The following is a 12430-nucleotide window of genomic DNA, read 5'->3' as shown; positions in this document are numbered from 1 at the left end:
CTTCAGCCTTGCTAAATATTAAGTCTATTTTAGCCAATTGCATAGAAAATTCACACTTGGAAAGAATTATGACAAGATTTTTGCCTCAACTCTCTGCTTTTCCTTTTATATAGAGAATTTACACTTGAAAGGCTTGTGAGAGATTTCACACCAACCCCTTAGTACTGTTTGGAGGAGCATGACAAATGATGAGGCACCACCCCCTTTTGCCCCACCATGACTATGCACCTGGAAGGAGGTAGTTGTACCCAGTGGTGGGATTCAGCATGTTCGCACCACTTTGGCAGAACTGGTTGTTAAAACGGTGCTTGTAAACAAATTACTTGAATCTCACCACTGGAACAGGTTGTTAGATTATTTGAATCCCACCACTGGTTGTATCATGTTCGAGGATGAGGTCCCCAGTTTAAACATTGAAAGTGATGCTGTTTCAGGGTGGGGGAGAATCCACCCCAAAACAGAACCACTTTCAATGTTGTTTAACTGGGGACCCCAGATTCTCTCTTTAAGGTGGATTTAAAAGGAGAATTTGGGTTCTCTAGTTTAAACACCATTGAAAGTGATGCTGCTTGGGGTGGATTCCAGCATCACAGCAGCTGCCCATGGGGTGGGGAGGGCGATGCAAAACTCAGACTTTGCACCGGGCTCCATTTCCCCTAGCTATGCCTCTGCCCAGAAGGGAGGGCAGAAGGGGCTGCCGGCTGGGAGCCCAGCTGGTGGGGGGGCAGGGGAGAGTGGGCAAGATAGCCTGCCACCCTGGCCTCAGAAAGCTGCCTTTATAAGCACTGAGGCCAGGGGTGGGGGATGGGGAGGCGTGACCATGCCCCCATAAAAATCTATACCTATGTCCCTGCTACTTCTAGAAATGCTAACTTTCCTTTCATACTTACCTTAAAATCACTCCAGAATTTCAACTAAAGTGATTTATACAGGCAATTGCAAATAATTTCCTGAAGTCATTTCCCATAATACCTGAAATGACCATGTTGCTTCAAAAAAAATCCCGCTACTTATGGAACTCTTAAGGATGCCTCTGAAGGGTGAATTAGTTATCATACACTTTTGAGGAAACTTCATAAAACTCTTGAAGTGAATTGGTTGTCTCCTTTCCTACCTGCTCTTCTATAACTTTAGACTGAGCATGTCCAACTAGTATGTGAAACAATTTTATTCATCCACTATGAGAATACTTCCAGTTTGATATGAATTTTGCAAGCATCTGGAGGGCTTATCCTCAGTGGGTGCCTTTGGTCCAGCTTGCTGTGTGAAAAGAAATGAAAGAAACTTCTGCCCAATAAAGTTCCTTGGTGCCTGCAATCTTTCTTTCTGTGCCAACACGGAGGCTGGAGATTAATACATTCAACATTAGTAGTACTAGATCATTTCATAAAGCATGAATTGCTGCTGCTAATCATAACAATGGCAATGGGAGAAATTGAGGTTACAGTCATTATGTCAACATAGTTATCAAAACTGAAGCTGTTTCCGCATGGGCTGAAAACAACGATTTTGGCCCAGTAAAACACCATTTTGGGAGGGAGCCTTTGCACAGGCACCACTGCCAAATCAATGCAGTGGCGCTCTCCCCCCACACCCAAAACAGAATTTTTTAACCTCACTTGGGGAGCGAGGTTTTTGGAAAATGCCAGCTTCCGTTTGGTGCCAAGCAAAAGGCACTGGGTAGAAGCTGGCATTTTTTCGGTGGCCCTCTCAAACAGCCCTTACTTTCTGCCGCCTTCTGTCACTTTGTAGAGGCCAGGGGACACGCCTCCTGCCCTCCAACCCCAGAACCATCGCTCTGGCCATGGGGACATGTCCCCTGGCTTCCACAATGCGACAGAAGGCGGCAGAAGGTAAAAGCCATTTGGGAGTGGTGCAGCCTGTGTGAATGTGCGCTGCTGGCTGTGCAGCCAGTGGGACTGTCCATGTGAATGGTCCTGGGGGGTGCATCAGCATAAGCTATGCCGATGCACCCCTGCTCAGCTGGCCATGCAGAAATGGCCTGAGAGGGTATCTGTCAATATGCATTTTTTCCCCTCCACACAAACACACCAGGGTTTTGCTGCATAAGGTAGCAACAACAGGTGATGTTGTGATGGAACTGCAAAAGGAGGTAGTTTGGGGGTCCCAAACCCAAACTTTTTTCCTTGTACCCCAGTTGATTTCTCTGATCTAAAATAGGGTAAAAAAATACAAAAATCTTTGTAAAATAACCACTTGTTCTAGTAGGTCTCTGTATACCTCAAAATGCCCTTTTTAAAGGAACCCCAATATTAAGGTGTTATTATCCATGTGATACAAAATACAGTATGCAAGAACAGATAGTGGTTTAAAAGTTAAGGGTACAGATGTACTGGTTAAATGAAATGGATTTGCTTACAAAGTCAATAAAAATCTACATGGTATTTAGAAGTGAAAAAAGAAAGGAAAATGTGAAGGAGCATTTTTAAAAGCATCAAAAAATTATAGTTTGACATGGTCTTCTATGGGGTACCCCACCTTCTTAAAGTTGTTTCATTCTCATGGTCAAGTAATTTCAAAATAGATTTTTTCATAAGTTGGCCTTTTCCGCACACAGCACTTACCACATTTTGATTGTGTTTTCAATCCCATTGTTTACTTCTATGTTTGTCCTCACCCATCTTTTCAAAATATTGTTTTCTGGATACTTTATTGTTTTTCCTCACACATGTGCTGCAGCAATGACACATAGGTTCATTGATTGAATGGTCCATTAAAACGAGACTGGGGAGAACATATGAAAACAGGAGAAATTAAGAGTAGGGGGGAGGAGTGACTTTGGGGACCAAAAAAATGTTGGAGCAAGCATCGAAGGGGAGGTGTGGTGATTGCAAAGAGGGCATGGAAAATGGCCTGCTATTTTGGTGGGAAAGAAGGAAAATTTCAATATGATCGCATTTCAGCCAGAAACATTGCTGCTTTCAGAAAAAAAGGAGAAAACATTGTCTGAAAACATTTTCACAACCAAGCAGTGTGGGAAGAGTGTGGAACGCCACAGAGGAAACATTCCATTAAAAGGGTAAAGTTTCCCCTTTAGTCGTGTCCGACCCTGGGGTACCACTGCAAGCAGTGATTTCATAGGCAAGCCGTTTTTGTGGGGTAGTTTGCCATTGCTTTACCCAGCTATTATTTACCCCCCTAGCTGTGTGCTAGGTACTCATTTACTGACCAAGGAATGGATAGATGGCTGAGTTGACCATGATGTTGATGGAGGGGGGAGCCATCACCGCCCCTGCGGCTCTACAGCATTTTTTGGAGGTGGTTGCTGGTTGGTTGCAACAGAGCAGGTTAAAACTTAATCCATCAAAGACGGAGATCCTTTGGCTTGGCCATGGGGGAGAGGTTGGGAATTTCCAGCCGCCGGTGTGGGAGGGGGTCTCATTGGCGCCGACCCCCTCTGTCCGCAGCCTAGCGGTCCACCTGGATTCATCTCTTTCAATGGAGACCCAGGTGGCCCATATAACCCGGGTTGCGTTTTTCCATCTCCGTCAGGCCTGACGGCTGGCTCCCTTCCTCTCCAACATGGACCTGGCCACTGTGATCCATGCAACAGTCACCTCCAGGCTGGACTATTGTAACTCGCTCTACACGGGCCTTCCCTTGCATTTGATCCGTAAACTGAAACTGGTCCAGCATGCAGCGGCTCGATTGCTCACAGGGGGCGCCTCCCGAGACCACATACATACATACAACCTGTGTTGCGCCATCTGCACTGGCTCCCAGTTGAATTCTGAATCATCTTCAAGGTTTGGGTTTTGACCTTCAAGGCCTTACGCGACCTGGGACCTTCGGGACCGCATTACCCCATATGTCCCAGCTCGGCCTCTGCGTTCAGCAGAGGCCAATTTACTGGAGATCCCAGGCCCCCCAATGATGCGGCTGGCCTCCGCTCGGGCCAGGGTCTTTATGGCTCTGGCCCCTGCCTGGTGGAATACTCTCCCTCCAACTGTCTGGGCCCTGCAGGACCTTGGGGATTTCCGCAGAGCCTGTAAGACCGAGTTGTTCCACCGGGCCTTTGGAGAAACCAGCCGCTGAGTGTGCCCCCCCAGGTTGGAGATCCCAATATTAGTGGGACCCATTAGCAAGATCTATGGGTCCCCATACCATCGGGACCCACCTCCTTCTAAGAGGATTAGGTTCAGGTGGGACGCCATCTTGGGATATTATAACTGCTGTTTTTATTATAATTATGGATATAATTATGGATTATAATTATGGATTATAATTATGGATTATAATTATGGATATAATTATGGATTTATGATGATTTTATCTGATTTTATGTTGTACACCGCCAGAGCCCCCCAGGGATGGGGCGGTATATCAAAAATAAATAAATAAATAAATAAATAAATAAATAAATAAATAAATAAATAAATAAATAAATAAATAAATAAATGAGCCAGTTGCCAAGATATCTGACCCACAGGGGGCTCGAACTCCTGGCCGTGTGAGTGGCAGTGCAAGCACTTAACCACTATGCCACGCGGCTCCTAAACATTCCATTATTATTGTGGAAATGTTGTGACTTGTGTGGAAAAAGCTGTTATCATATGTTCATATGGGCAGCATTCACAAAATATCTTGAAAAGAACTGTGTGTCTTTCAAAAGAATCTCCCAAATCTGGGACAATACCCTTCTTTGGATTCCTGCCACACTCCTCTGGGAAGTTGTCTTACACTGAATCAGACCATTGATACATCAAGGTCAGTATTGCTACTCTGGTAAAACTCTCCAGAGTCTCAGTATGAGGTCTTTCATATTATATACTTTTTGATACTTTTAAATGAGATTCTGTGGACTGAACCTAAGAACTTCTGTATGGATGCCACTGAGCCATGCCCCCAATTAAACCAGTGGAGATTAAAAGAAAGGGCTCCTTGCTCAATGGGATTGACTTCTGAAAACTAGTCAGTCTCAGAACAAATTTTCAGAACTTTCAGATCAGAATTAGACTAATATTTTCAAGTCCTACATAAATGAAAAGTATATGATTCTCTGTCTGCCTACAGTATGGCAAATCTTAGTCACAACTTTTTCTCATAAACTTATTTTAATGATGCTGCTCATGCAGACAATTCAGCTCTGAATAGTGTCATATTAAAACTAGGCTATTTACAACTGTGATATTTTTGTCCTTTAAAATACAGTTCTGGTCAGGTTAAGCTGACCAAACCTTATACAGTTAGCCAATTTGTCTCAAGCATATCCATTAGTTTAATGGAATACATGGTTTCAAATAATTTAAGTTAAAATTCACCTTACTGGTAGCCTTCAAAATGGAAAAAAAATTACCTTGGTATATTTTTAGATAAAGGTACCCAATAAGAATTGAGTTTTAAAATTATTATTGAATAATACCTTTGTCACAGAATGTTACTAGAGGGAAATTGGGTTTATTCAAGTACAAGCCCTCTGGGTGTACTTCCAGTTATAAAAATGAGAGATGATATGTTCCCATATATGGGGAGGTCAGACATTAACTGTGAAGGTTAATTATTACTGGTAACATTAATTCAAACCCTGTACCCAAAAATGAAAGGAACACCCAGCAATATTGTTAGCATCATCTTTTTATCCTGCAACATCTCTTAAGCATGCATTGTTCCTTAACCTGACCTAGCTGCTATTTAGGATATGAAAAGATTTATATCTTGTGGGAATTTTATGACAAAGAAATGTTATGTGTAATAAGTCTATCTGGATGACAATAGGTGAATCATAATAAAGGCTCACAGACAAAAGCCTGAGTGGTTTTTTTTTGTCAAGGCTGCTAAATATGTTACTGACACAGAACTCCAAGGAATTTGTACTGTGAAACTGGAAAACAGGTAACTCATGTATTGAGAAGTACATTAATATTCTCCATTCAACTGGTATAATTCCTGCTCCTGTTTTTAAGGAAAAAGAATTAGAAAACTTCCTGAGCAGTGAGATCTTTTTAAACATTTATTTTATTATTATTTTTTTATTTTAAACATAGCTAAGGCCAGCCAGAAGATGAGGTAGGATTAAGACTTCATTTTGGGAAATGAAGTGCAGCACAATTTAAAATGTGGCAAACCTTTTTAAATGCTTTTTGGCAGGAAATAAAACATTTCCTCCATTGAGTTCCGCAATTTCCCCCCCTCTTATGTTTCAAAAATGTTTTATTTTCAGCCTGGAACAGTTTTATCTGAAAACCCTTTTAGAATGATTATTTTGTGTGAAAAGTGTTTTAAACATTATCCCTTGCTGTAGGGACATATTTGGTATTTCTTGCTGCATTTTCTACACCCCTGAGTCATCCTGAAACTTTTCCCTAGGTGCCATTTTCCTGTGTTTCTGAGCTCACTCTGGCCCTTTCTGCACGGGCCATTTACGGCGCCCTGGGAACAGCAAAAACGCACAGGTGGCACTGCCAAAACGCAGCAGCGCCAACCTGGTTCCCCTCCCCCTCCAAAAACCTCCCTGCTGGAGGGAGGTTTTTTGAATACAGCGCATTCCTGGCGGCGCGGTGCGAACGGCACTGCCGGGTACATGCTGTTTTCCCCGTCCCTCTCCCACTCACCTTGTCGCCTTCGTCGCCCTGCTGACCTCCTAAGACCCTCCCTCGCTGTCTTCCGACGCCTGGAGGTCAGAGGGAAGCGTGGGTGGGTCTTGGAAGGCCAGCAGGGCAACAAAGGCGACGAGGTGAGTGGGAGAGGGACGGGGAAGAGCCGGCTTCGTGCGGAGCTGCCTCTCCTGCGCCGGCTTCTGCCCCCACCCCTCCACCGGCAGAACGGCCCCCACCCCTCCACCGGCAGAATTCCTGCCGGTGCAGGGGCACCCTTTGGCCCGTGCGGAAAGGGCCTCTGTTCCCCCTTGCCTTTTTATTGTTGTCAGTTCTGCATGTTTCTTTTTTAAAAAATGGTTAAATCTTTGAGGCAGAATTACTCTGTCAATCCGTGCATTGACAGAGAATCCATGCATTGAGTTTTCAAAGAATCAATTCTACAAATATCCAGAGAGAGAGAGAGAGAGAGAGAGAGAGAGAGAGAGAGAGAGAGAGAGAGCCCCTCAAGGCAGGCATGGAACATTTTAAGGGGGTCATCAGTGGAAGAACAGGGCAGTGGGGAAATGAAAACATTTTGCAAATTTCTGCAAATGTATTAAGTGACTTGTGCAGAAAGGGCCTCTTCCGCTCTTTCCAGCATCTTCCTTTATTGTATATTTTACTAACTTATTTTCCTTTTGTTCTTTCTTTTCACTGCTATCTAGCAGTGTAAAAGCCTTCACCCAATTATCTTTCCTTAAATCCTCCCCTCCAAAACTCACTGCTTTCACCAAATAATCCACCTTCTTCTTTCCTCTTTCTTTTTTGACAAATGGTATTGGCTCACATTTATTTGTCACTGGCATCCTTTCAAGCACTTGGATGCTTTCCTAGTAATCAGAGGGTTTAGCTAAAATTTGCTATCAGTTTTCAGCTTATAAAAGTGGAAATCATAAAGCAGCAGCTTAAAGAAGTGCATATATCCCATACTTGGTGCATTAAAAATAAGTATATAAACTTTTCATGCTTTACAGATTTTATAGAGACTTTCATACATAAAATCTGATAAGGGATGAGCTGATTTAGCTAATTATTTTCTTTTCTCCCTCTATTTTCTCTTCCCTTCCCTAAAAGTCTCTACATCCCTCCAATCTTTTTCTTCACTCTTTCCCAGCCATCAACCAACCTACATTTATCTACCCCCATGTCTTTAGCTTTCTCTCCTTCCCTGACCCTGGGAAAACACTGTAGGGTGCTGGCCACAAGGCTAGGATGAGTTGCCATGGTGGACAAATGGCACCATGAACTTGTGGGGGCAATACACTGTCTCCTATATTTCCTTCCCCAACTGATGCCCTCTTTCCCGCCTGAAAAATCCCATATCCTCGCCATTCCTGCTTCATTCTCTCATTTCCACCTGTCAATCAACCTAACTCAGTGAGTTTCCGCAGAGAATGATGGTCCTAGTCTGAAACACTAACCACTGCACCAAAGTGACTTTCAAGAGGTAGCTGTTGTTGAACAGTACCAAACAGTCAATCCTGGTGAATCACATAATTCTTGTGGTAGTGAGTCACTTAATAGATGCTGTTGGGTCAGGCCCCAATAGGAAAAAACAGCAACAGGCCTGCCTCTTCCGATGTCTTTTACTGATAGAATCCAAGGCTTAAAAGTTGACAGTACTGCCAATTAGAACATTTATTTCTTAAAACTACATGCACTGCAGCTATAATTCTAAGAAGTTTTAACCCCAATATTTGTTTGTTTAGACTTCATTTTTTTCCTGGGATATTTTTAGGATTAATCTCATCAAATCTCAGAAGCTAAACATGGTGAGCCCTGATCAGTATTTGAATGGGAGACTACCAAGGAATACCAGGGTCATGACAAAGAGGCAGTCAAACAACCTTTGGCCTTGGAATCATCACAAGTGGGATGTGTCTTGACAGTAAAAAGAGTGAGGTGAAGGGAAAGGAGCAGAAAAGAAAACAATAAACCTTGTCTGTTCATGACTTCAATCTTTAATTATCAACAGATTGACCCATGTTGAAAATTACATGCTGATAATAAGTAATTGATTCTGAACAACTGTTTAATTAACATTTTTTCTGTGCACAACATAACCAAGTGATCCAGTTAGGTCAGAAACTGGAGTGTGGGCTCTCCAGTCCAATGCTCTAACAGAAGAAAGGGTTGAAACTGCATATTTATAGGCACTAAACACTGGAAACAATTCATTCTGCTACCATAATGAAACTTACCATTTTAATTCCACAGTGATCCCTACTGTTTAAAGGCAAGCTGCAGCTGAGGAAATAGCTGTGATATATAGTAGAGCCAGTACAGTAAGAGACAAACATTAGTTTTTTTCCCCACCTTGTGTGGTTTCAACAATCAAAATTGATCTTCCTGAAACATTACTAGTTCTGGAAGAGACCAAAGGTTTTTCAAAACAGACGTCCATTTTTCCTTACAAGGCTAGTAGGCTGGAGTATCTGTTGTGATTAATAAAACTGCAGATGGTGTGGGAGATAAATGTTTTCTCACCCTTTGCCTCAGATACAGTATTAATTAGAGCCTTCCATGTGAATTTCATTTTTGTTAAAGAGATTCACTCACATATTTCCAGCATCTTACCTGGATTGGTCCCTAATATTTTTGACAACAGTCAATGCATCCATTGGACAAGATGAGATAAACAAAGCTTTAAACTGAAAGCTTAGAACATTAAAAACTTAATATCTTATGACTGAACAAAATGTTGTACATAATAGAAACTTTCTAGATTTTAGAATTTCTTTTCAGACTGGGTGTTAATGACAAACAGGAAAAAGAGAGATGTTTACCTTTATGGGCAAATGCAGTCAAATCTGAAATATTCATGCACACAGTCAATGATTCAGGTAATCTGTCTTCAGACTATGATTAGGGTTGGCGGGTCGGATCCGGCCGAACCACAATTTCGGCCGAGATCCGCAAGTTCGGAGAGTTTTAGACCACCAAAGGTCCGAACTCTCCCTCTCCAAACTATGCCCGATCCGAACTCAGTAGTTCGGATCGGGCCCTTCCCCCCGAGCGGCCGGGGAAAACACTTTCTCACCCCAGGAAAGTGGCGGGCGGCGGCGGCACCCGCCTCCCCTCCCAGCCCCCAGCCTTGCAACAAGGCAGGCTGGAGGGCAAAGCGGCCAGCGGCGGCGGCACCCGCCTCCCCTCCCAGCCCCCAGCCTGCCAACAAGGCAGGCTGGAGGGCAAAGCGGCCAGCGGCGGCGCCCGCCTGCCTCCCGCTGGCCTCGCAGCAAAGGCAGGCTGGAGGCAAAGCGACCAGCGGCGGCGAGCACCGCCTGCCCTCCCAGCCCCAGCCTGCAGCAACAAGGCAGGCTGGAGGGAGCAAGCGGCCAGCGGCGGCGGCACCCGCCTCCCCTCCCAGCCCCCAGCCTCGCAACAAGGCAGGCTGGAGGGCAAAGCGGCCAGCGGCGGCGGCACCCGCCTCCCCTCCCAGCCCCCAGCCTCGCAACAAGGCAGGCTGGAGGGCAAAGCGGCCAGCGGCGGCGGCACCCGCCTGCCCTCCCAGCCCCCAGCCTCGCAACAAGGCACACACACACACACACACACACACACACACACACACACACACACACACACACACACACACACACACCCTCGCATGGCACCCCCAATACAGCCCCCACCCCAAAATCACCAATTCAAACCCACCCAAAGTTTTAAAAACAACAACAACAAAGAATTGGACCCCAGCTGCTGGCGGCTGCCTCACAGCACTAGCAAGGGGGAAAACAAATTAAAGCAACCCACCCCCAAATAGTCCTCCAACCTCTCCCCACACACACCCCAAAAAATCAACCCCACTTACCGAAAGAAGAGCTCCCTCCTGCTGCTGCCTGCTCCAATTCCAGCAGACACTGAATGAATGCAGGCCAGGGCAACCGGCAGCCATATAGTGAAGAAATGCAGTAAACTGTAGTAAAATGTAAACACAACCAAGAATCCCCTGCACTTTTTTAAAAATGGTGATATTTCAAAACAAATTTCTACTGAACTAACTATACTTTATCTAAGAGCTGTGCCTAAGGGATCCCCCCATCCCCCCGGGAGTTTATTCCCCACCAGAGAATCCACCTTCAGTTCAACCTACCTTTTCTGTGATTGCTTGCAATTCTTCTCTTAGGCCCCTTCTGCACACGCAAAATAATGCATTTTCAAACCACTTTCACAACTGTTTACAAGTGGATTTTGCCATTCCGCACAGCTTCAAAGAGCACTGAAAGCAGTTTGAAAGTGTATCATTCTGCATGTGCGGATGAGCCTAAGAGAATCTTCTGGTTCCCACTCTGTGCTTCATCCAGGGGAGCTGTGGGTGGAGGGAGCAATTAGAGACTTCATAAATGAATTGAATTCCCTGTGCCAGGTGCAAACCAACAAGATCATTTTCACAGGATCTCCTGTGCTACCTACCTTCATTACATTGGTGCTAAGAACATAAGAACAAGCCAGCTGGATCAGACCAGAGTCCATCTAGTCCAGCTCTCTGCTACTCGCAGTGGCCCACCAGGTGCCCTTTGGGAGCTCACATGTAGGATGTGAAAGCAATGGCCTTCTGCGGCTGTTGCTCCCAATCACCTGGTCTGTTAAGGCATTTGCAATCTCAGATCAAAGAGGATCAAGATTGGTAGCCATACATCAACTTCTCCTCCATAAATCTGTCCAAGTCCCTTTTAAAGCTATCCAGGTTAGTGGCCATCACCACCTCCTGTGGCAGCATATTCCAATCCAAACACCAATCACAAGTTGCGTGAAGAAGTGTTTCCTTTTATTAGTTCTAATTCTTCCCCCCAGCATTTTCAATGTATGCCCCCTGGTTCTAGTATTGTGAGAAAGAGAGAACAATTTCTCTCTGTCAACATTTTCTACCCCATGTATAATTTTATAGACTTCAATCATATCCCCCCTCAGACGTCTCCTCTCCAAACTAAAAAGTCCCAAACGCTGCAGCCTCTCCTCATAAGGAAGGTGCTCCAGTCCCTCAATCATCCTCATTGCCCTTCTCTGCACTTTTTCTATCTCTTCAATATCCTTTTTGAGATGTGGCAACCAGAACTGAACACAGTACTCCAAGTGCGGTCGCACCACTGCTTTATATAAGGGCATGACAATCTTTGCAGTTTTATTATTAATTCCTTTCCTAATTATCCCCAGCACAGAGTTTGCCTTTTTCACAGCTGCCATACATTGAGTTGACATTCCCATGGAACGATCAACTAAGACGCCCAAATCCCTTTCCTGGTCTGTGACTGAAAGCACTGACCCCTGTAGCGTGTATGTGAAGTTTGGATTTTTTGCCCCTATGTGCATCACTTTACATTTTGCTACATTGAACTGCATTTGCCATTTCTTAGCCCACTCACCTAATTTATCAAGGTCCGCTTGGAGCTCCTCGCAATCCTTTGTGGTTCTCACCACCCTACATAATTTGGAATTATCTGCAAACTTGGCCACCACGCTACCCACCCCTATTTCCAGGTCATTTATGAATAGGTTAAAGAGCACTGGTCCCAATACGGATCCTTGGGGGACACCACTCCTTACATCTCTCCATTGTGAGAATTTCCCATTTACACCCACTCTTTGCTTCCTGTTTCTCAACCAGTTTTTAATCCATAGGAGGACTTCCCCTCTTATTCCTTCATTGCTGAGTTTTCTCAATAGTCTCTGGTGAGGAACTTTGTCAAAAGCCTTTTGGAAGTTCTGCACAGGGAAGATGAAGTTGTTGGAAGAGCACTGATGAATAAGGAGCAGAAATCATGAAGGTGAGTCTGAAAAGGTTTGATGAAGCCTCGGCCAAACTTTATTGAATGATTTGCCACACATATACATCA

Source organism: Sphaerodactylus townsendi, linkage group LG10, assembly GCF_021028975.2.
Source record: "Sphaerodactylus townsendi isolate TG3544 linkage group LG10, MPM_Stown_v2.3, whole genome shotgun sequence".
NCBI classification, from domain to species: domain Eukaryota; kingdom Metazoa; phylum Chordata; class Lepidosauria; order Squamata; family Sphaerodactylidae; genus Sphaerodactylus; species Sphaerodactylus townsendi.
Note: the sequence above shows the minus strand (reverse complement) of the source record.